The 26,487-nt window shown below is 48.6% G+C and overlaps 1 long non-coding RNA gene across 2 annotated transcripts in view; it reads right to left on the bottom strand.

The window, feature by feature from the left end:
• The window catches only part of LOC134932154 (uncharacterized), a 136,989-nt gene extending 112,382 nt beyond the window's left edge, over window positions 1-24,607 (bottom strand). Inside the window, exon 1 of one of the 2 annotated variants that reach the window (XR_010179395.1) lies at window positions 24,392-24,607. This is a non-coding gene — a long non-coding RNA (uncharacterized LOC134932154). Of the gene's footprint in view, window positions 1-22,707; window positions 22,936-24,391 lie in introns of those variants that run through there. The other variant, XR_010179321.1, reaches the window with a different exon arrangement.
• Between the last annotated feature and the right edge of the window lie 1,880 nt (window positions 24,608-26,487).

Genomic DNA, 26,487 nt, shown 5'->3' with positions numbered 1-26,487 from the left:
TGTGTATTGAGGAACCCAACCTGATTAACAAGCTCCTTTTTTGGAGGATAGTTTTCTGTACCCTTATATAACACCTATTTCTTGCATAATACTTTGGTTCGGTTGAGACTTGTTACGACTGCAACCAATGAATGTAAAATAACAGGTATGTATATTCTACTTCACTGCTCAAATTACCCAGTGATCTGTACCAAGAAGAAAAAAAATAATTGTTCTTTTGCGGAAATAAACTAATGAAAGAACCCTTTATTTTATGGTAATTAATTTAAAAGTTATAGAGTTTGTATGTCAAAATTCACCAAAGTAATAAATCGCCCAATAAAATGAATTACAGCATGTTACAGGTTTTATTTAACGTGTTAACAATACTACAGTAGTATAAATCAACATCAATTTATGTACCGAAATAACATGAATAATTTTATTTGTATTACGCATTTATCCAAAAGGGCACAAGGTGCTTTACAGAAAGTATGAACATAATACAGAGGTTTAGCTTAAACATATCAACTGAGGTCAGCCACACTTACCAATCTAAATGAGCTAAAATAATGATGTGGACAGTATTGTCGGGAAAAAAGGGTCAGCTTTATTTGCAGTATTTAAAATAAATTTAATGGAAATAGGATAGTATGGTTGTGAAAGAAAGAATGACCTTCCTCATTGACAATAACCAAACTGGCCTAGATGGGTCCTTCTGCCAGCCCATCACTCTCCACATGAGGTATCACCTCCCAATGACGCAAATCTCAAAGCCCACCTGGACCGGTCGCCCAGAAAAGTGTGCAAGACTCCCATATCTGGCCTCCACAGCCCGTCAAATCCCCCCCCCCTCCCCCCATGGCAGTTATCACCACCCATCAGCCGTCTATGAAAGTGGATGGTCCGTGTGTGTGTGTGTGTGTGTGTGTGTGTGTGTGTGTGTGTGTGTGTTTGTGGGGGGGGGGATGAAGAGGATGAATCATGTTACCGTAGCCTAGCACAACCACGCCCCGCATCCGCCCACCTATGGGTACTAGTGTTCACTCTAGAATTCGGGCAGGGCAGGGCGCCAGATCGAGAGGGGCACAAGTGTGTGCTCGCGAGGCGAAAAAGGGGCGTGGCCATGCAAGTAGGGGGCATGGTCATTTCGCGTCATAACAGTGGGCGGTTCAGCCCACAGACGTTAAACCAGAAGGCGTGGGCGGCCGGCGGCATCACTGTTGGGGGCGTGCCCAGCACCTACGGAGGTGCTGGGCTTCCCCCAAGCTCTCTCACAGCGTGAATGGATGCCGCGCGCATGCACATGGCATCTTTACACGCTGGGATGGCAGGAAGCGGGCGGCTGTTCTAGCAGGGCGCCGCAGAAAGGGCAGGGTGAATTTTGACCTTAAAAAATTTGGCAGGGCGCGGCGCCCTGCTAAAACAGCCTAGCGTGACACTAGGTACCACGCCCCCTGTTGTGCCGACCTGGCTTCCCCCTCCTGGAGGTGGCTGCTAGAGAGTCGGTAAGTATAATGTTACATGACTCAAATTCAGTGTTTAAATGGCCGCCAGGAGTATTTTATACCCTCTGTCACTATTATGGAAAATACAGAAACCGTGAACCTAAAACAGAAGATTAGATTTGCAGAAAATACCAATAACATAAATTCCAAGTATAGTTTATCTTGCTTGCAAAGGTACCAGGCAAGGCAGCCACTACATTGGTTACCCTGGGCGTAATAGGCGCGTAAAGGGGGGATCTATAAAATCACATATAATGAGTTAACATATTTTGCTAATACCATTAAAATAATGTACAAGTAACTAATTTTAATTTAAAGGGTATAATAGGCTACTACAACCTAGGGCCCGATTCAGATCTGTTCACTGTTGTGTGAATTCGCAAGCCTGATGATTATTGCTCGACTGCGCATATGTACGGATTGTAGTACGCACGCGCGAGGCCAAACTGCTGAAAAATCTAGTGACATTTTTGATTGATAGGCGTACGCAGGTTGATTGACAGGAAGGTGACGTTCGGGGGTGGTCACTGGCCGTTTTATGGGAGTGTCAGGAAAAACAAATATGTTTTCTCAATGCAGCAAATATGGTGGAAATTATATATAGCGTTATGCTATCCCTCAGTACGGACTATAAAAAACATTTTAGATGCCTATTTACGATAACACCCATTTTTGGAGGTACCCACAAATAGTGAGCATGCCCAGGATTTAAGAAGGAGGGAATGCACAGTCAATTCATTTCCAACCACAAAACAACCCACATAGGTTTCTATGGTAACTGCTATTTTGCTGAATTTAACAATCTCCAGAACATACATACTGATTTTCTAGCTACTCTCTCCAGGTGGGAGCAGACAGGTCGGCTCATCAGGGGACATGACTCCGGAAAAATAAGAATTTACTTACCGATAATTCTATTTCTCATAGTCCGTAGTGGATGCTGGGGACTCCGAAAGGACCATGGGGAATAGTGGCTCCGCAGGAGACTGGGCACAAAGTAAAAGCTTTAGGACTAGCTGGTGTGCACTGGCTCCTCCCCCTATGACCCTCCTCCAAGCCTCAGTTAGGATACTGTGCCCGGACGAGCGTACACAATAAGGAAGAATTTTGAATCCCGGGTAAGACTCATACCAGCCACACCAATCACACCGTACAACTTGTGATCTGAACCCAGTTAACAGCATGATAACAGAAGGAGCCTCTGAAAAGATGGCTCACAACAACAATAACCCGATTTTTGTAACAATAACTATGTACAAGTAATGCAGACAATCCGCACTTGGGATGGGCGCCCAGCATCCACTACGGACTATGAGAAATAGAATTATCGGTAAGTAAATTCTTATTTTCTCTAACGTCCTAGTGGATGCTGGGGACTCCGAAAGGACCATGGGGATTATACCAAAGCTCCCAAACGGGCGGGAGAGTGCGGATGACTCTGTAGCACCGAATGAGAGAACTCCAGGTCCTCCTCAGCCAGGGTATCAAATTTGTAGAATTTAGCAAACGTGTTTGCCCCTGACCAAGTAGCTGCTCGGCAAAGTTGTAAAGCCGAGACCCCTCGGGCAGCCGCCCAAGATGAGCCCACTTTCCGTGTGGAATGGGCTTTTACAGATTTTGGCTGTGGCAGGCCTGCCACAGAATGTGCAAGCTGAATTGTACTACAAATCCAACGAGCAATCGTCTGCTTAGAAGCAGGAGCACCCAGCTTGCTGGGTGCATACAGGATAAACAGCGAATCAGATTTTCTGACTCCAGCCGTCCTGGAAACATATATTTTCAGGGCCCTGACTACGTCCAGCAACTTGGAATCCTCCAAGTCCCTAGTAGCCGCAGGCACCACAATAGGCTGGTTTAAGTGAAATGCTGAAACCACCTTAGGAAGAAATTGAGGACGAGTCCTCAATTCTGCCCTGTCCGTATGAAAAATTAGGTAAGGGCTTTTATAGGATAAAGCCGCCAATTCTGAGACACGCCTGGCTGAAGCCAGGGCTAACAGCATTACCACTTTCCATGTGAGATATTTTAAGTCCACAGTGGTGAGTGGTTCAAACCAATGTGATTTTAGGAATCCCAAAACTACATTGAGATCCCAAGGTGCCACTGGAGGCACAAAAGGAGGCTGTATATGCAGTACTCCCTTGACAAACGTCTGAACTTCAGGAACAGAAGCCAGTTCTTTTTTGGAAGAATATTGACAGGGCCGAAATTTGAACCTTAATGGACCCTAATTTGAGGCCCATAGACAGTCCTATTTGCAGGAAATGCAGGAAACGACCCAGTTGAAATTCCTCTGTAGGGGCCTTCCTGGCCTCGCACCACGCAACATATTTACGCCAAATACGGTGATAATGTTGTATGGTTACATCCTTCCTGGCTTTGATCAGGGTAGGGATGACTTCATCCGGAATGCCTTTTTCCTTCAGGATCCGGCGTTCAACCGCCATGCCGTCAAACGCAGCCGCGGTAAGTCTTGGAACAGACATGGTCCCTGCTGGAGCAGGTCCTTCTTAGAGGTAGAGGCCACGGGTCTTCCATGAGCATCTCTTGAATTTCCGGGTACCAAGTCCTTCTTGGCCAATCCGGAGCCACGAGTATAGTCTTTACTCCTCTCCTTCTTATGATTCTCAGTACTTTTGGTATGAGAGGAAGAGGAGGGAACACATATACTGACTGGTACACCCACGGTGTTACCAGAGCGTCCACAGCTATTGCCTGAGGGTCCCTTGACCTGGCGCAATATCTGTCCAGTTTTTTGTTGAGGCGGGACGCCATCATGTCCACCTTTGGTTTTTCCCAACGGTTCACAATCATGTGGAAGACTTCTGGGTGAAGTCCCCACTCCCCCGGGTGAAGATCGTGTCTGCTGAGGAAGTCTGCTTCCCAGTTGTCCACTCCCGGAATGAACACTGCTGACAGTGCTATCACATGATTCTCCGCCCAGCGAAGAATCCTTGCCACTTCCATCATTGCCCTCCTGCTTCTTGTGCCGCCCTGTCTGTTTACGTGGGCGACTGCCGTGATGTTGTCCGACTGGATCAACACCGGCTGACCCTGAAGCAGAGGTCTTGCCTGACTTAGGGCATTGTAAATGGCCCTTAGTTCCAGGATATTTATGTGAAGTGACGTTTCCATGCTTGACCACAAGCCCTGGAAATTTCTTCCCTGTGTGACTGCTCCCCAGCCTCTCAGGCTGGCATCCGTGGTCACCAGGACCCAATCCTGAATGCCGAATCTGCGGCCCTCTAGGAGATGAGCACTCTGTAACCACCACAGGAGAGACACCCTTGTCCTTGGAGACAGGGTTATCCGCTGATGCATTTGAAGATGCGATCCGGACCATTTGTCCAGCAGATCCCACTGAAAAGTTCTTGCGTGGAATCTGCCGAATGGAATCGCTTCGTAAGAAGCCACCATCTTTCCCAGGACCCTTGTGCATTGATGTACTGACACTTGGCCTGGTCTTAGGAGGTTCCTGACTAGGTCGGATAACTCCTTGGCTTTCTCCTCCGGGAGAAACACCTTTTTCTGTACTGTGTCCAGAATCATCCCTAGGAACAGCAGACGTGTCGTCGGAATCAGCTGTGATTTTGGAATATTTAGAATCCATCCGTGCTGTCGTAGTACTACTTGAGATAGTGCTACTCCGACCTCTAACTGTTCTCTGGACCTTGCCCTTATCAGGAGATCGTCCAAGTAAGGGATAATTAAGACGCCTTTTCTTCGAAGAAGAATCATCATTTCGGCCATTACCTTGGTAAAGACCCGGGGTGCCGTGGACAATCCAAACGGCAGCGTCTGAAACTGATAGTGACAGTTCTGTACCACAAACCTGAGGTACCCTTGGTGAGAAGGGCAAATTGGGACATGGAGGTAAGCATCCTTGATGTCCAGAGACACCATATAGTCCCCTTCTTCCAGGTTCGCTATCACTGCTCTGAGTGACTCCATCTTGAACTTGAACCTTTTTATGTAAGTGTTCAAGGATTTCAGATTTAAAATGGGTCTCACCGAGCCGTCCGGCTTCGGTACCACAAACAGCGTGGAATAATACCCCTTTCCCTGTTGTAGGAGGGGTACCTTGATTATCACCTGCTGGGAATACAGCTTGTGAATGGCTTCCAATACCGCCTCCCTGTCGGGGGGGAGACGTTGGTAAAGCAGACTTCAGGAACCGGCGAGGGGGAGACGTCTCGAATTCCAATTTGTACCCCTGAGATACTACCTGCAGGATCCAGGGGTCCACTTGCGAGTGTGCCCACTGCGCGCTGAAATTCTTCAGACGGGCCCCCACCGTGCCTGAGTCCGCTTGTAAGGCCCAAGCGTCATGCTGAGGACTTGGCAGAAGCGGGGGAGGGCTTCTGTTCGTGGGAAGAGGCTGTTTGCTGCAGTCTTTTTCCCCTTCCTCTGCCCCGGGGCAGATATGAGTGGCCTTTTGCCCGCTTGCCCTTATGGGGACGAAAGGACTGAGCCTGAAAAGACGGTATCTTTTTCTGCTGCGAGGTGACTTGGGGTAAAAAGGTGGATTTTCCAGCCGTTGCCGTGGCCACCAGGTCCGATAGACCGACCCCAAATAACTCCTCCCCTTTATACGGCAATACTTCCATATGCCGTTTGGAATCCGCATCCCCTGACCACTGTCGCGTCCATAATCCTCTTCTGGCAGAAATGGACATCGCACTTACTCTTGATGCCAGAGTGCAAATATCCCTCTGTGCATCTCGCATATATAGAAATGCATCCTTTAAATGCTCTATAGTCAATAATATATTGTCCCTGTCCAGGGTATCAATATTTTCAGTCAGGGAATCCGACCAAGCCACCCCAGCACTGCACATCCAGGCTGAGGCGATTGCTGGTCGCAGTATAATACCAGTATGTGTGTATATACTTTTAAGGATATTTTCCAGCTTCCTATCAGCTGGTTCCTTGAGGGCGGCCGTATCAGGGGACGGTAACGCCACTTGTTTTGATAAGCGTGTGAGCGCCTTATCTACGCTAGGGGGTGTTTCCCAACGCGCCCTAACCTCTGGTGGGAAAGGGTATAATGCCAATAATTTTTTAGAAATTAGCAGTTTTTTATCGGGGGAAACCCACGCTTCATCACACACCTCATTTAATTCATCTGATTCAGGAAAAACTACGGGTAGTTTTTTCACACCCCACATAATACCCTTTTTTGTGGTACTTGTAGTATCAGAAATGTTCAAAACCTCCTTCATTGCCGTGATCATGTAACGTGTGGCCCTACTGGAAAATACGTTTGTTTCCTCACCGTCGACACTGGAGTCAGTGTCCGTGTCAGTGTCTGTATCGACCTGAGGTAACGGGCGTTTTATAGCCCCTGACGGTGTTTGAGACGCCTGTACAGGTATTAACTGATTTGCCGGCTGTCTCATGTCGTCAACAGTCTTTTGTAAAGTGCCGACACTATCACGTAATTCTTTCCATAAGACCATCCAGTCAGGTGTCGACTCCCTAGGGGGTGACATCACTAACACAGGCAATTGCTCCGCCTCCACACCATTTTCCTCCTCATACATGTCGACACAGCGTACCGACACACAGCACACACACAGGGAATGCTCTGATAGAGGACAGGACCCCACTAGCCCTTTGGGGAGACAGAGGGAGAGTTTGCCAGCACACACCAGAGCGCTATATATATACAGGGATAACCTTATATAAGTGTTTTTCCCTAATATAGCTGCTGTATATATTAATATGCCAATTTAGTGCCCCCCCTCTCTTGTTTTACCCTGTTTCTGTTGTGCAGGACTGCAGGGGAGAGTCAGGGAGCCTTCCTCCAACGGAGCTGTGAGGAAAAAATGGCGCTTGTGTGCTGAGGAGATAGGCCCCGCCCCTTTTTCGGCAGCCTTTCTCCCGCTTTTTTGTGGAAAACTGGCAGGGGTTAAATACATCCATATAGCCCAGGAGCTATATGTGATGTATTTTTAGCCATTTAAGGTATTTTCATTGCGTCCCAGGGCGCCCCCCCCAGCGCCCTGCACCCTCAGTGACCGGAGTGTGAAGTGTGCTGAGAGCAATGGCGCACAGCTGCGGTGCTGTGCGCTACCTTATTGAAGACAGGACGTCTTCTGCCGCCGATTTTCCGGACCTCTTCACTCTTCTGGCTCTGTAAGGGGGCCGGCGGCGCGGCTCCGGGACCCATCCATGGCTGGGCCTGTGATCGTCCCTCTGGAGCTAATGTCCAGTAGCCTAAGAAGCCCAATCCACTCTGCACGCAGGTGAGTTCGCTTCTTCTCCCCTTAGTCCCTCGATGCAGTGAGCCTGTTGCCAGCAGGTCTCACTGAAAATAAAAAAACCTATTTAAACTTTTACTCTAAGCAGCTCAGGAGAGCCACCTAGATTGCACCCTTCTCGTTCGGGCACAAAATCTTAACTGAGGCTTGGAGGAGGGTCATAGGGGGAGGAGCCAGTGCACACCAGCTAGTCCTAAAGCTTTTACTTTGTGCCCAGTCTCCTGCGGAGCCGCTATTCCCCATGGTCCTTTCGGAGTCCCCAGCATCCACTAGGACGTTAGAGAAAAGGGGGCTGTTCGGGGGAGTGGTTACGCGATTGCATTTCCAGCATTGTAAAGCAGGGGTGGGGCTCCAATGACACGATTCAGCACGAATTGTCTCATCGCAACTCCCACTTTTCCTCCGGTATCGGTCGGGGCAGCTGTGGGCAGAGCCGGCCCTAGCCAATATGATGCCCTAGGCAAGATTTTGGCTGGTGCCCCCTAGCACTACCACTGGTTCCGCCTCTGACCTTGCACCTCTTTCCCAGCACCATCACCCCTCATCCATAGCAGTCCTTATTTTGGGGTTTGTACCCCCTATATTTTAAATAGGATACGGTTCGCACATTTGGCGCACAGCCCAAAAAGGGGTGTGTTTTTGCTGGCAAGGGGCATGGCCACACAATAGTAACCCCAATTACGCCGCACAGTACTGCAACTTTATTCACATTTGATCATGCAATAGTGTCTATAATTCATATTACATCCCACAGTAGAATCACTTTACCTTATAAACGTTACTCCTCACAGTAGAGCCCCTTATTCACATTACATCACACTGAATTGCTCCTTATTCACATTACACCACACCCTATTGCTCTTTATTCACATTAGACGACACAGTAGTGCCCTTTCTATATGCAACGCTACATAGTAGAGCACTTTATACACATAATGCTACACAGTAATGCCCCTTACACATATGAGACACATTATTAATGTCCTTATAAACATAATGCGCCTTACACATTATGACAACCTTTATTAATGCCCTTTTACACATAATGTCCCTTACACATATGCCGCACATTATTAATGCCCTTATACACATAATGACACACAGTGCCCCCTACACATTTGCTGCACATTATTAGTGCCCCTATACACATAATGACACACATACAGTAGTACCCTGTTACACATGTGCCGCACATTATTAATGCCCTTATACACATAATGACACACATAGTGCCCCTTACACATAAGTTGCACATTATTAATGCATTTTTACATGACACACATAATGCTCCTTACACATATTCTGAACATTACTGCACAACCAACCTACTCACATGCACACAACACTCACACTGCCACTAACACTGATACCTCTGCCTCTGCTTGAATAAAGATGTGTCCTCATAAATCTTGCCTCAATGCTGACGTCGGGCACATTTTTTTTATGAAAATGCATCTTATTTGCATTGCTATGTGGCTATGATGCACAAGCAGCTTCTGCTGATTAAAATTATACGCAGCCTGCCTATATACTGTGTGAGACTGTGGCTGTATCTGCATATGAAATGTTACACACAGAATATAGGCATGCCGCATATCATTTTAATCAGCAGAAGCTGCTGATGCCCCTAGGCATATCAAATGCCCTAGGCAATTGCCTAGTTTGCCTATGCCTATGGCCGGCTCTGGCTGTGGGGGTGAGCAGGGGACAGTGTAGGGGGTGCAGGTGGTGTAAGCTGGCTGCGGGAGACTTGGCCACTTTTCTGGGTGGCAGGGAGTGCCACACAACTTTCCGGAGTCCCCTGGCCATTGCGGGGGGAGTATGCAAATATGCTCCAGAATGGTGTTAGCCCACAGTACCCTATGGGCTACTGTATCACCGTTTTTAACGGAATCTGATGGAGATAATTTGATTATTCAACACAAACAATAGCAGTCTACTGAGCAGCAAGCACTGCAAGAAGGTTCAATAACAAGATACAGAAGCGACAGCAGATAAAGTACTGTCACCATATGCTTTTATGTTGCACATTATTTTCTCAACGGTTACGGTAAATTAATAGAAAGCAAAATAAGGGTTTAGTGACCTTAATGGGGTCTAGTCACTGGTGTTTCTATAATGGGTGCAGTGTGTGTGGTGCACACGGGCCCCTGAGTCCAGAGGGGGCCACCACCGCACACGCTGCACCCATTTTTAAAATACTCACACCTCCGAAGTCCAGCGCCGGCATCCGCAGCGCTATTAGAAGTAGAACTCCGTGAAAATGGCTCAGCGGCCATTTTCACAGAGTTCTGCGCGTGCGCAGTAGAGAAATCTCAGGGAAAATGGCCGCTGCACCATTTTCCCGGAGATCTGCGCATGCGCAGTAGAGTCTGAGCCCTCTAGTGCTCAGACTCTACAGCCCTCCGGTCAGAGAGGAGGGGGCCCAAACGGAGGAGGCTGAACACGGGCCTCCTCCTCTCTTAAAAAGCCCCTGGGTCTAGACTCTAGTCATACGGAAGCAGCATGCTACTATTTCGTTGTTTAAATAGTATAAAATAAAGGTATATAAAACACATAAAAAAGTCAGTCTGTGTCCGAGTGTGAGCTGCGGAGTCGGGGAGCAAATTTGGAGCTCCTGCGGATTGCGGCCTACTCGATCCTCCCGGCCCGGGGACTCGATTTGTGTCCGCTGCCGGCGCTGACCCCCGGGGACGTGGACCTACCCACTGATTGCTGGTGCCTCCCATCGGATCCTCCACTGCCGTGGTGCACTGCCTGGAGGCGCCCCTGACATCCCAGCCCTACTCGCTGTTCCGGAGAGAGGCGAGCTGCGGCCGGCGTGCCCGACGGGAGAGACGCGCGGCGGCCATCTTGCCGGATCCTCCTGCGGTCTCCGGTCACCCTCTCTGCCTCCCGGCTGCCGGATCGAGTGCTGGGCGCCCTCCTACCTTGCGGGTGAGTCCTCATGTGGTCCGCTGCCTGTCGTGGGACCCGCGATTTCTGCGCCCTACCCCCGCGAGCTGCGGCCTAGTGGGACCGGCGGCCCGCGACTCCCGGGCCTACCGCGACCCGGCGCTTTAGGCCGGATGCCTGGGGGACCCCGCGCTCTGATGACACGGGACCAACTGCCGCCCTCCCTCCCCTCGTATTAAATTCCTGGTCTCCTGCTCCCATTGGGGTCCCGCTGCACACAGCAGCAGACTATTCTAACACCACCATAACCGGGACCAGTGGAGGGGAGGTCATCATTGCTGGGCCACATTCACATCCTGTCCTCCCCTTCGCTTTCACCTAGCCTGGAGTGGAGGTCCCTCCCTGTCAACCGCAGGTACCCCCCGTTGCCCAGGATCCCCTGCTTGGGTCTCCACGGGCCTCCGAGACGGGATAGGGGCCTGACCCGCCTTGCACACACCTGGCTGCCCTCCCCACCTACTGTGGCGCCCGCTCCTCGGGAGTCTGCGCCCGCTCGGCTGCCCCGGGCCCGGCGAATGATTGCGGGGATAGCTGCGGACCCGTGTTGCTGGCGTGTGGATCGACCCTACCTCATGCGCTCACCGCTGGGGTGACCTACACGCTGTTACCAAACCTCTCTAACTGCTCGGTGAGCCACATGGGGCTCATGGCTCCCTAAGCATAACGACCACGTAGTGACAGGGGGCCCTGCCTTACATATTGCATTATTCTACTATATTGATACGAAGCTCTGTGTTTACAATGTCACAAAAGAATCGCAAGAACTCTCAGACACCTAAACCTAGTATCCTGCGTGCCTGGGAGAAGGCCGGCTCATCTACCCGGAGCTCGCCGTCAATTGAACAATCCTTTGATTCTGCTGACGTCGCCACCTCCAGCATTCCACTAACCACTCAGGATATTGTGGCTATTGTTACGAAAACGATCCAGTCGGAAATGAGATCGGTTTTAACTGAGTTCAGGTCCGAAATAGCCGACTTGGGCTCCCGCACGGATACACTGGAGCGCAAGGTGGATGACGTCTGCCATTTTCAGACGGTGGTTGAACAGGAACTTTTGGATATTCGGGCTGATATGGAAGCGTACAGAGACCACCTAGAAGATATGGACAACCGCAATCGCCGGAACAATATCCGAGTCCGCAACATCCCTGAAAGTGTGTCCTCTAACTCTCTCCCCGAGTATCTAGAGAACCTTTTTTTACAACTGGTTCCGGATGTCCCCGAGGCCCTTCTCCAGCTGGACCATGCCCACAGGGCCCTTCGACCTAGACCGCCCCCGACTCAACCGCCACATGACGTAATTATACGCTTCCATTACTATGCTACCAAAGAACGAATCATGCTGGCGGCCAGAGGGTTACCGTTGGTCTCTTATGCCGGCTCCCAGTTGCAGTTGTTCCAGGATCTTGCCCCCTCCACCCTCAAAAAGCGCAGAGATCTCGTTCACATAACCAAGGTACTTCGAGCCCATTCCATTAAATACAAGTGGGGCTTCCCTTTCCAACTGCAGGTTACACAGAATGGGAAGACTTTTACAATCAAGACCCCGACGCAGGGAGCTGATTTACTTAAAACTTTTGGCATCTATGAAGATTTCCCTGAGTCGATCCGGGATCAGATGTCATCCTCGATCTCAGGCCCAAGGGCCCCAGCCCCGGAATGGTCTTCCACTTGAACGTTCTCAGACACTACATGACATAACCCTTGTTAAATGTGATCTCTATGGTTTCTGAGTACTCTTTCATCTCAATTTGCTATGTGTTCACATTTGTTTTTCATACTCTCCGCGTGGCCTACTGGTTGTGACGCCATGGGCGATGCTGTCCACTTGGCTACACGCGAGAATCATCTAGCTTTTTATCTCTAAAGTTCGTTTTCATGTTTGTCCCTGATTAGCTTGGTGTTTATTTGTTCTTATCCATATTATCCTGGTAAGATTGATGTCTGTTTAGTGTCTGATATCATTGCATGCTCTATCCCGCCCCCTCATTATGTTTCTATCGCTCGCACTATCCCTATCTGTCTCAATAATGCAATTCTGCTAGCTTCCTCTATCCCCCTGTCACTTGGTCGCTTCCATTATACCCTTTCTTCCCCTATGTTTCTCCTCACCTTCCTTGTCGTTCTGTCACAAGCCCACACCCCCCACCGAAGGATACGCCCGGACGGCGCCTATCCTTTTCTTGTTAAACCCGGCCCTTCTACAGGAAAGGGTTTCTCCCTTCTGTATTCTTATACAGACTCTTTTCCCTTCTCTCTCTTTCTCTTTTCCTCCTTTCCTCCTCTCCATCCCCATAGTCGGTCCAGTCCCTTCCCGCCCCTCACTCTGCGTCGCCCACATTTCTTCCCACCATGACTTTGAAAGTTATCTCGGTTAATGCTAACGGCCTTAACTCTCCCACCAAACGAGCCATGGCCATCCAATTATTTAATAGACGAAAGTCTGATATAGTATTGATCCAGGAGACCCATTTTAAATCCCCACACCCCTCCATGTCTTGCAAACAATTTCCACACGTCTATTATTCAAACATGCCTGCCAAACGCAGGGGAACTGCCATTATGATTCGTTGAGGCCTCCCTATAACTGTTCACGATACTGTCTCGGATCCTCAGGGCCGCTACGTTATCCTCTCATGTTCCTATAACCAGGCTCCTCTGATTTTGGCTTCCATATATGCCCCTAATGCGCAGCAGGGTTCTCTTTTTACAGCCTTCTTTGACAGCCTTTCCCGTCTCCCGACAGGCATGACTATAATTGGTGGAGACTGTAATGTCACTATGGACCCACTCCTGGACAGGTCTCGCCCCGGTCCTACGGCTTCTACTCCCACCAAACTGGCCAAGCGTCTACAAGCACATTTATCACTTTATAACTTGTATGACGGTTGGAGAACCTTGTATCCCTCAGCGAGGGGATTTACTCACTACTCCCCGCCCCATGACCTCTATACCCGTATAGACTATGTGTTCGTCGACCGGGACACTACCCGTAAACTCCTCAGTGCCCAGACGCTCCCCATCTCCTGGTCGGATCACTCAGCTGTTTTGCTTGAGATTTCATCTTCCTCACCCCCCACTACCCGATTCTGGCGCCTAAATGAATCTCTTCTACTCAAGAAATGCACTGTTGCTGATATTGCCACCGCGCTGGCAAATTATTATGCAGACAATGCGACCCCAGACATCCCTCCCTCCCTGATATGGGAGGCACATAAGGCCACCATTCGAGGCTACCTTATAAGCCTCTCGGCTGCTCAAAGGAAAATTGAAGCACAACGGATCCGAGTCTTAGAATCAGAACTTGCTGCCCTGACCCTTCTGCATCAACGCCGCCCCAAAAAGAAAACGTATTCCAAACTCCTAGCAGTTAAGGGTCAGTTGTCTCAGATTCTCACCAAAAAGGCAGTCAAGGCACTCTTGTGGGCACGTCAGAGGTTCTACGAGAAGTCAGACAAGGCTGACACTTTGCTAGCCCAGAAACTCCGAGCGAAACGTACTCAAAATCGCATTGTCTCTCTACGCTGTGCTGATGGTTCCACCACATTTGATCCGACACAAATGGCCTCCCAATTTCGGGATTATTACACATCTCTATACAACCTCCCCTCCACTTTGGACGCTGATTCTCATCACACCTCTGAACTTCGAGACTATCTATCCGCTTGTAAACTCCCTAAGCTCTCCGACTCGGACGTGTCGACACTTAATGCCCCCATCTCCACAGAAGAAATTTCGGTGGCCATTCAACAGCTACGCTGCACCGCAGCCCCTGGCCCTGATGGCTTTACTGCTCTGTATTATAAAAAATTTACAACCCCTTTACTCCCCATGCTTCAATCTCTGTTTAACTCCGTCCTGGACGGGGGTTCATTCGATGCGGCCACCACTAGGGCCAATCTTATCCTCATTCCAAAGCCAGATAGGGACCCTCTGGAGATGAAGAATTATCGACCTATCTCGCTCCTAAATGTCGACCTAAAGCTTTTTGCTAAAATCCTGGCAAACAGACTGGCTCCATTTTTGCCCTCTCTCATTCACCCCGACCAGGTCGGCTTTATTCCCTCTAGACAGGCCGCAGATAATACCAGGCGTCTCATCGACCTTATCCAGTTGGCACAAGATAAGTCTCTCTCGACCCTAGTCGTGGCCCTCGACGCAGAAAAGGCCTTCACAGGGTGGCCTGGCCATTCTTACAACAGACACTTCTCAATATGGGCTTGCATGGGGCCTTTTCTAAAGGTGATACATCGCTATATCAGAATCCCTCAGCCTCCATCTTAATTAATGGCCGGTCCTCCGACCCTCTGCCCATACGTAACGGCACCCGACAGGGCTGTCCCCTTTCCCCCCTGCTTTTCGCCCTCATTATGGAACCATTAGCAGCTAGAATTAGGCTGAACCGTAATATATCTGGTGTCATGTCGGGAACCCAGAATCACAAAATCGCACTATATGCCGATGACGTTATCCTTACCCTGACCGACCCGCCTGCCTCCCTCCCACATCTGATGGAGGAGATAGCTACGTACAGTAGGTTTTCAAATTATAATATTAACTCGGACAAAACCGAAATTCTGGCCTTGCATGTCGCGGACCCGGATCTTCGGCTCCTACAGGCCTCCTTCCCATGTACTTGGCAGGCTGATAAACTCAAATACCTGGGCATCTATTTAACTAAGTCCTGTTCGGGTCTTTATGCTGCTAATTTTCCCAGGTTACTATCCTCTATTAAACATGATATGACCAAGTGGAACAAATATATCCTGTCCTGGTTTAGACGAATGACGGCTGTTAAGATGACTTTACTACCCCGTCTGTTATACCTGTGGCAAACTCTCCCCATCCACGTCCCCATCTCAGTTCTTAAAAATCTCCAGGCCGATCTTACCAGATTTATCTGGGCAGGGCGAAAGCCCAGAGTAAAGATGCAAATCTTTCAAAAGCACCGCCTAGAGGGGGGTCTGGGAGTTCATGACCTTCTTAAATATTATAGAGCTGCTCACCTAACCACGTGTGTCCTCTGGCACGATAAACCTGGACATAGAGTCTGGACACATTTGGAGGCTACCACACTCCAAAGGTATTCCCCCTATAGCCTGCTCTGGTGTCGGCCGAATAGTCGTCCCCCCGCTTCCTCTCTGTTGCCCACGGTGCGATTTACCCTTTCCATCTGGGACCTTTGTTCTCGGCTTTATCGGCTACGTTCCTTCCATCCTCTACTCACTCCCCTGTGGAACAATCCTGATTTCCCGCCGGGAGAGAACCATCTGGCTTTTGATTCATGGACCAGCCATAATACACTCTTCCTTCTGGACATTGCTCCACTACACACGTTCCCCACATTTGCTGACCTGCAATCCCGTTTCTCCCTCCCGCGCTCAACCTTTTATCAATTCTTACAGATACGCCACTTTTTTACCTCTACCCCTAGATCACCACCCATGGGAGGTAAATCGAGCTTTGAATCCCTGTGTTGCACTTGTCGATCAACTAAAGGCTTGCTCTCAGCTATATATCAAATCTTGTTGGCTCACAATTCGCCCCTGAAAGAGTCACATGAGACGGCTTGGGAACGGGAGGTCGGTGAAACCCTGACGCCAGATGATTGGTCTGAGATCAGGCAGGAAATCTCCACGAGCTCCATATCGGTTCGAATTAAAGAAAATGCCTACAAATTATACTATCGTTGGTACCTGGTGCCCTCACGTCTACATTCAATCTATCCCTCCTGCTCGGATGGATGTTGGCGTCAATGTGGTCAACGCGGAACCCTGCTGCACATTTGGTGGAATTGCCCGCGGATTAAGGGATATTGGACTAGGGTCCATAAACTTATTTTTAACGTCCTTGGCCTAGCGGTCCCGATGTCACCTTTCTATTCCCTGCTCTCTCGCCCAATACCTCACACTCCTCGCCAACAACAGAAGCCAACTAAGCATATTCTAAATACGGCCAAATGCCAAATTGCGGCTAACTGGAAATCTATGTCACCCCCCACAATCCCTGCTACCATAAATGCTATATGGCAAACCTATAGATTAGAACGTATCACTGCGGTACTCCGTGACACCCCAGACAACTTTACTGCCACGTGGTCACCCTGGACGACATATTTTGGTGCTGAACCTCCGTTAGCTACCATATAAGATAATATAATTCATCATAATGTCTTATCCAATTACTGTTACCCTGACGCAATGCTCCGACGGTTGGGACCGACCGACTATCCCCCCCCTCCATTTCTCTCCCCCTTTTTCGCTCTCTTTTCTATCGCTATGTTTACTTCTTGCTCCTCTCTTATAATCTGTATTGTTTCACTAAAAGATATTCCTTCACCCTTAGCTACGGTTCATACCTGACACGCAATACCACCTCTTTGTGGTTCTCCATACATAGGCATACCTATTTGTTTGGCCTACCGCACCCCCGCTGTCATCTCTAGGTAGATATTCTGTTACTGCTATTTAACTGTTGAGTGCGATATGTGCCATTGTGTGATACCTGTAATTCCTACTTTACGAATATCTTGTTAAAAGTTAAAACTCAATAAAAACTTTTTCTCAAAAAAAAAAAAAAAGTCAGTCTGTAGCGAACAAAACCTTGTTCCTTTAAATGAAGACCTTCTGTACTATGTAAATAGCTGGCACATGAGGACCAAACCAAACGTCTCTTTTCTAACATTTTCTTTTCCTTTGCAAAGTAAAATCACAGTTCTGTGCGTCAGTGTAAAGATGGTTTGAATTAGAGCCATAGGAGTTAGAGCTACAGTACAGAGCTGTCTTGTAAAACCTTCAGAGAGCTGTGCATGTTAAATCTGGCTGAGGGGCTCCTATTGTAGCTGCTGGCAGGGAACTCTGCATATCTCTGCCTGCGGATTGGACACATCTCCACTCAATAGCTTAAAGAAAATAGTGTATAGTCATAGGAATTACGCAAACGTCTGTCATGAAAACATTGTTACAGTGTAATATAATTTATACAGGAAACTAGTGGGGCTACATTTTTTAGGTTTCATTTTAAGCTTCAATCCCTCCTAGACTTTTTTTCTTTTCTTTTTAAAGCAAGTTTAGCTCCTTGTACTCCGTCTGATTGCATACCTCCTAACTGTCCCGATTTTAACGGGACAGTCCAGTTTTTTTGGGACTGTCCCACCCGCGGGCCGCAGTGTCCCACGGTGAAGGGGGGGCAGTTGGGAGACTCCTGTCAGAGCAGACGTGAATAGACGCTGTGCACATGTGCACAGAGTCTATTCGCAGGTGACAGAGGGAGAGAGGGCATGCCAGCAGCTCAGAGAGCGCTGGGCTGGGCTGGGCATGCCCCCTCAGTGATGGTAAAAGGGTGCGTGACTCCCGATTGTGGCTCTGCCGCGAGGCAATGCCCCTTTTACTATAGGCCATGCCCCTTTTGGGCGCGCGCGCCAAGGTCCCGCTTTCAGCTTTTACAAAGTTGGGAGGTATGTGATTGTGCTTTTATTAACAATTGTGACATGGGCCCAGATTTATCAAGCCTTGGAGAGTGATAAATTGTACTGTGATAAAATACAAACCAACCTGATTGGCTGGTTCTTTATCACTGTGCAATTTATCACTCTCCAAGGCTTGATAAATCTGGGCCATGGTTTGTTGCGGTCAGGGTCAGTAGTAGACCCTGTTACTACGGGGTGTGGCTAAACATATGGAGGCACGGCAACACCCCATTGAGAATACTGTGACTAATGCTGGGTACAAACTGGCCGATATATTGGCCGTTCTATCGAACGACCAAAATATTGCTGGCCCTTTGGTCAGTGTTTACCAACGATATGTCTGTGAACGCCATTGTTCACAGACATATCGTGTCGACCCCGCTGCACACACAATGACCAGTATATCTACAAATATATTGGTGCATCGTTGTGTGTGTACAGGCGGTAAGCCAACCGCCTGTACACATGCTTCGGCAGCTGGCCGTAATTAACGGCTGACCAGGGCGGGCACATGTAAATGCCCGCCCAGTTTGTGACATCAGTCACGACGGATGGGGTACACACTGCCGATCTGGCTATAGATATAGATATATCTGCAGATATACAGTGCATTCGGAAAGTATTCACAGCGCTTCACTTTTTCCACATTTTGTTATGTTACAGCCTTATTCAAAAATGGAATAAATTCATTTTTCCCTCAAAATTCTACGCACAATTGCCCGTGATGACAACGTGAATTTTTTTTTCTCCAGATTTTTGCACATTTATTAAAAATAAAAAACTAAGAAATCACATGTAACTAAGTATTCACAGCCTTTGCCCAATATTTTGTTGATGCACCTTTGGCAGCAATTACAGCCTCAAGTCTTTTTGAATATGATGGCAAAATGTACAACATAATGTGGAAAAAGTGAAGCGCTGTGAATACTTTCTGGATGCACTGTATCTATCAGTGTATACCCAGCATAAATTATTATATGTAGTGGCACTCACTGAAGGAACTGTGGTCATGGCATGTTGGGGACCTTGTTGCACCTCCACAGCAGCATAGTCCCTTCAGAAAGTTTTGGACCAGACACTTTGGAGTAATTTACTAAGGTGGGAGTTTTTTTTTAGAAATGATTATGTTGCCCATAGCAACCAATCAGAGTCTACTTAACATTTATCTAGCTGCTTCTAGAAGATAGTAGACAGAAGCTGATTGGTTTCTGTGGGCAACATGAGCAGTTCTAAAAAAAAACCTCACCTTAGTAAATTTATCCCTTTGTGCCTGTTCTCAGCACCTCTGGTTCCTAAGCAATAGATACATGTTTTTTTTTATAAAAAAATATATACAGCTAATGTAAAATATATTGACATCATTTGCTTGTGGTTTACTACACTGAAGAGCATGTTAGAGCTATACAAACAGGGTATGCTTAATGCATACTTGCCTACTTTTGAAAACCACTTTCAGGGAGATTTCAGGTGGCAGCAGAATACGCAACGCTTTCCGTTGGTGGAGGGGGGTATCGGGCCATGCATGTCTAGGACCACCTATGAGGGTATTTATTGCCACTCAGGGGTGTGTCCTGATGAAAACTATAGTACTAAAAGCAGAAAAAAAAGCGTAATAATATAGTTACACTATATATTAAGATAGTGTGTACAGTACACTTGTGAGGAGACTGACAAATAGAGAACCTACAGTATATACACTGGTGTGCGATTGTGTGATTTTAAATATATATATATATATACACACACACACACACACACACCACACCCAGTACACACAGCACCGTAATCTACTACATTATACACACAGCCAGAGCCGTAGCTAGACATTTTGGTGCCCTGTGCCGGAAAAAAAATTGGTGTGTCCCCACCCACCCACATGCTACACAGGGACTGCGCGCCGACGGCGCGCATCAAAAATATATGGGCGTGGCTTCATGGGAAAGGGGCATGACCACATAATTCACATTACATTACCCTGCACATTATTGTACTTTTGCCACATTACACCACACAGTAGTACCCCTTATACACATTACACCAGGTAGCCTACGCCAGGTAGCCTCTTACACACATTACGCCAGGTAGCCTACGCAAGGTAGCCTACGCCAGGTAACCTCTTACACACACATTACACCAGGTAGCGTCTTACACACATTACGCCAGGTAGCCTACGCCAGGTAGCCTACGCCAGGTAACCTCTTACACACACATTACACCAGCTAGCGTCATACACACATTACGCCAGGTAGCCTCTTACACACACATTACACCAGGTAGCCTCTTACACGCATTACCACATTACATTACACCCCCCCCCATATTACACACAGTAGCACATTACATTACACCAGCCCCATATTACACACAGTAGCGCATTCCATTACACCAGCCCCATATTACACACAGTAGCGCATTACATTACACCCCCCATATTACACACAGTAGCGCATTACATTACACCAGCCCCATATTACACACAGTAGCGCATTACATTACACCAGCCCCATATTACATACAGTAGCACATTACATTACACACACCCCCATACTACACACAGTAGCACATTACACCTCACCCCACATATTACACACAGTAGCACATTACATTACACCCCCCAAATTACACACAGTACAACATTACATTACACACACCCCTATTACACACAGTAGCATATTACATTTTACACCCCCCATATTACACAGTAGCACATTACACACACACCCATATTACTCACAGTAGAACATTGCATTACACACACACCCCATCAGTGATCGCGCTGGGACAGAAATTATGTGGGTCCCAGGGACCCATCATTTATAAATTTTGGAGTCCCACTTCATTATTTTTGGGTCACATCAAATTTTATTGAAACTAAATCTATTAAATGGGCATCAGACCTCTAAACATACCCTTTAAATACACTTAAACCTCTATATGTGTCCTTTAAAGTCCCTCAGACCCCCTTACATGGAATTAGATCATTCTACATACCCCTAAAATTCCCATCAGATCCCCCACATGCCCTCAGACATTGCACATATAAACAGTGGTGGAACTAGTGAGTGGTGGACCCAGGTTAAAAAATATGCTTTGGGTCCCCCACTCATACGCCTCCCCCCACATATGCTAAAGATTAGCAAGACAACTTCATGCACTGAGTGCCCTTGGCTGTGCTCCCTCCACGGTAGCACGTTTCCCACTACACATTGTGGCACTACACCCCCCCCCCCCTTACAAACTACATCCCTGCACTATAGTCCCCTTATAATATGCTATACTACTTTGCTGTACTACGTTACATCACCCTATGTATACCTTGCACTACATCACTACACTCCATTTTTGCACTACACCCTTCCTATACCCTGCCGTACATCACTACACTACATTACTTAATACATCCCCCTATATGCCGCACCACATACTCTATATCCCCCCATATGCTGAACTACATCCCCCCCATGCGCTGCACTACATCACTATATCTCCCTCCCTATACGCTGCACTAATTTAATACAGTACACTACACATTGTGGCACTACATTCCCCCCCCCCCCCTTACAAACTACATCCCTGCACTGTAGTCCCCTTATAATATGCTATACTACTTTGCTGTACTACGTTACATCACCCTATATATACCTTGGACTACATCACTACACTCCATTTTTGCACTACACCCTTCCTATACCCTGCCGTACATCACTACACTACATTACTTAATACATCCCCCTATATGCCGCACCACATACACTACATCCCCCCATATGCTGAACTACATCCCCCCCCATGCGCTGCACTACATCACTATATCTCCCTCCCTATACGCTGCACTAATTTACTACAGTACACTACACATTAACATTAGCAACATCCCTCCAGATACCTTCTCAGCTCCTCTGTCCTATGGAACTCAAACAGGGTAGAATGAGGGTGCAGGCAGGGTAGTGTGGAAGAGGGGAACAAATTTAAATTGGTGGTGACAAGGTGGAGGGTAAGAAGCGGTCGAGCCTAGTCCTCAGAACATGAGGAGCAGATTATAATATAGAGGGTCAGTCATGTGCGGTCGCATCTGAGACCATCAGTGCAAAGTACTGATTTTAGTACTTTGCTAATGTGTAGGACCTGTTCTGCATGTGAGCGAGCAGGTCCTGTGGCACAGGATGCAGGCTGGCATGTGATTGGCAGTCTGATAACATTTTATTTCGGGGAGGTGCGGCAGGTTACAGGGGAATGATTGCAGCATTGTGGGAACAGGGAATGAAGGGGACAGGCTATGTCCTGCAGAAACTGCCCCCTACTCTTCTCCAGGGTTCTCTTGTCCTATTCCTGCCCATGCCACCCTCAGCCGCCTCCTGTCCCGCCACCTACTGCTGGCATCTTCTGTGGGCATGACTCCAGCATGCTGCTTACTCCGCAGTTAGTATTCTGCAGAGGCGGATTGTCTACCCATTAAATCTCCCCCCCCCCCACCCCCTTCCCCAACTGTAGCACGCAAGATGATTTTTCTGTGTACTGATGAGCCCCCTCACCTGCTGTAGTTATAGCCCACCATCCTCAGACCTGACATTGATAGTGGCAGCGAGGGGCTCTATCCAGTGCTGCTAGAACAGCCAGAATGCTGTATGTAATCTGGTAACAGCCTCTTCATCCCAGAGTCCTTAAGGTTGCCATGGGTTTATACATTTGTGTTCTGTGTTATTCAGCCAAAAACACCATGACCCTATATACACAGGAGGTTTCCACATTCCATCCTAGACTGTCAGCCCCGCCCCCCGCATTGTAGCAGCTGAATGACTAAACCAGTAAAGGCACTGGCAATCCCCACCCCCAATGCACAGCACCACGCCGTCCCCCGCTGCCGCACCCACAGCACTCCCCCATCCCTGCTAGTCGGTGACACTCCTTCGCACTCCCCTATCCCTGCACCGCACCTCCCCTCCCGACTGCTAGTGAGTTTTAGTCCATCGCACTCCCATCCCTGCACCGCACCTCCCCCCACTACTCGGTGACACTCCTCCGCTCTCCCCCATCCCTGCACCGCACCTCCCCTCCCGACTGCTAGTGAGTTTTAGTCCATCGCACTCCCATCCCTGCACCGCACCTCCCCCCACTACTCGGTGACACTCCTTCGCTCTCCCCCATCCCTGCACCGCACCTCCCCCCGCTACTCGGTGACACTCCTCCGCTCTCCCCCATCCCTGCACCGCGCTGCTGCTGGTGAGTGACAATGCACCGTACCACACTCCCCTCCGTTGCCTAAGCATACCTTACCTTTGACAGGGGATGATCGGGGTACGGTGAAGCAGAAGAGGAGGGTAGGAGATCACACTCTCCATATAGCCTCCTCCCCTTTGTCTGCTGTCAAAGTGACAGACTCGCACAGGACATGGACAGCGCTGCTGGCCAGAGCGCGTCCTGAGGGACCCAACGGGTTTTAATTTTCGGGTCCTCACTGTCATTTTTGGGGTAAAATACGCGCAGTAGCGCGTTTTTGCGATCACTGCCCATATTACACACAGTACAACATTACATTACATTACACACACACACACACACACACACACACGCGCCCATATTACACACACACACACACACACACACACACACACACACACACACACACACACACACATATTACACACACATATTACACACAGTAGCACATTACATTTTACACTCCCCCATATTACAGACAGTAGCACATTACATAACACCCCCCATATTACACACAGTAGCACATTACACCCCCCATATTACACACAGTAGCACATTACACCCCCCCCCCATATTACACACAGTAGCACATTACAACCCCCCATATTACACACAGTAGCACATTACATAACACCCCCCATATTACACACAGTAGCACATTACACCCCCATATTACACACAGTAGCACATTACAACCCCCCATATTACACACAGTAGCCCATTACATTACACCCCCCCATATTACACACAGTAGCACATTACATTACACCCCCCACAGTACACACAGCAGCACAATACATTACACCCCCCACATTACACACAGCAGCACAATACATTACACCCCCACATTACACACAGTAGCACAATACATACATTACACTCCCCATATTACACACAGTAGCACAATACAACACCCCTCCCTCCCCCCCCCCCCCCCTAGTAGCACATTACAGTGTACATAGTCCCCCTACCCCCAATAACCCCCAGTAGACACTGTACCTGCCTGGTTTGTTGCTCCCTCCTGTGAAGAGCAGGGTCAGGTGGCAGCCCTGGGACAGTGTGGTGTGGGAGGTAGCACAGAGCAGCCACATCCAGCAGCAGGGAAGCTGGGCTGTTACAGGAAGCCTACTGTGGTGGGCGGGGCCAGCCACAGCGATGCAGAGCCCCTGGCTGCCGGGTCATGTGCTTCACTGGTGGCTGCTGTGCTTATTTACACCCTGCTGCTGGACACACTGCCTGACTCTGGTACAGGGCACTAGGGCAGTGACCAGGACTCTCAGAGCACACAGTCTGCCTTTTCCGGTGCAGGCCCAGCCCCCCGCATTTCCGGAATCGCGCATGCGCAGCCCGGATTCATGCGGATGAAGAGTTAAAAACCGGGAGGGCTGACAAGGTATGCGGGACAGCGGGAGGCTCATGACAAGGTATGCTGAATGCGGGAGGGTAGGCAAGCCTGGCTTAATGCTGTACCCACTGGTCCCACCACTATGGAAAGTAACTGAACAGTCCCCTATGACCTGTGACACTTGCTGATTTGGAGTCGGGGAACAGTATTGGTACCCATACACTTGTGCGATTGCCTTCGACGCTATAGCGGCCCCCGATTTCCCTTGAAGCTCACCTTGAGACAAATCGCATCGAAAGTACATTTTTAGTGCATTCGATGCGCATACAATCCTGAGATTTATCTCATGCCCCTTACGACCGGAAATCGGGTGGTATCGGATGATCGAAATCGAGCGCATCGCATGCTGACCAAAAACACACCAGATTTATCTGCCAGATTAAGAAAAATTTAAACAGAAGGCTGGCCTATCTGGGGGATATATAAACAAGCAGCCATTTTATAGTCTGTGCACTCCTGTTTGCTCTGTGACTAGGGAAGTTTGGTTTATAACTGCTGCTCATTCCACATTGCTAGCTACCGTGCACTGCTTTGTTCTGCTTGCATCACAAAGTGTTTCTATTTCTATACTGTTGTGTGTGTGTGCGTGCGTGCGTGCGTGCGTGCGTGTGTTTGTGTAGAGATGGATTCTACTCGCTATCGGGCTCTCATGTGCTACTCTGTGCTGAAGGTGAGGGGAGACAGGGAGAGGGCCCAGCAAAGGCGGAGGGAGAGATCTTGCTGGACCAAGGAGTGGCTGCTTAAGCGGCCTACTCGCTCCTACATGCCCCTCCTGGATGAGATCAGGGACAACAACCTGGATGACTACCGCAACTTCCTGCGCATGGATGATGACACCTTTCAGGAGTTGCTGCGTCTGGTGACCCCCCTCATACAGAAGCGGGATACCAAATGGAGGGTTCCTATCCCTGATGAGAGGCTCGTGGCTACCCTGCGGTTCCTTGCTACTGGACAGTCATTTGAGGAGCTGAAGTATGGGACCCGTATCTCTGCGCAGGCTTTGGGACACATCATACCTGAAACCTGCAAGGCTATTATCAAAGTGCTTCAATACAAGTACTGCAAGGTTAGAAAATTATACCACACATTGCTTGTTGTGTAACAAAATGTTTTTATTTTGCAAACTGAAATTGCGTAGAAAAAACATGTGCTTTTTATTTCAAGACATAATTGTACTGTATATGCAGCCAACGTGGCTGAACTTTTCTAAAGTTTTCATGATGCAGCACTGCAGCATCATTACATTTATGACATGATAACCATAGGCGTGCACAGCACATTTTATTAGGGGGTGCACCGTCGGAGGGGTGTGTCTAGCACTGCCTTTTGGGCGTGCCTACCATCATCTATTGACGGTCAGCGCAATATAAAATATCCACCCTTGTACCAATCCTACTAAAGTAGATACATGGGTGGTCATTCCGAGTTGTTCGCTCGGTAAATTTTCATCGCATCGCAGCGATTTGCCGCTTAGTGCGCATGCGCAATGTTCGCACTGCGACTGCGCCAAGTAAATTTGCTAAGAAATTAGGTATTTTACTCACGGCTTTTTCTTCGTTCAGGCGATCGTAGTGTGATTGACAGGAAGTGGGTGTTTCTGGGCGGAAACAGGCCGTTTTATGGGCGTGTGGGGAAAAACGCGGGAGTGGCTGGAGAAACGGAGGAGTGTCTGGGCGAACGCTGGGTGTGT

Source organism: Pseudophryne corroboree, chromosome 1 (assembly GCF_028390025.1).
Source record: "Pseudophryne corroboree isolate aPseCor3 chromosome 1, aPseCor3.hap2, whole genome shotgun sequence".
NCBI lineage: Eukaryota > Metazoa > Chordata > Amphibia > Anura > Myobatrachidae > Pseudophryne > Pseudophryne corroboree.
This window is presented reverse-complemented; position numbering and strand designations above follow the sequence as displayed.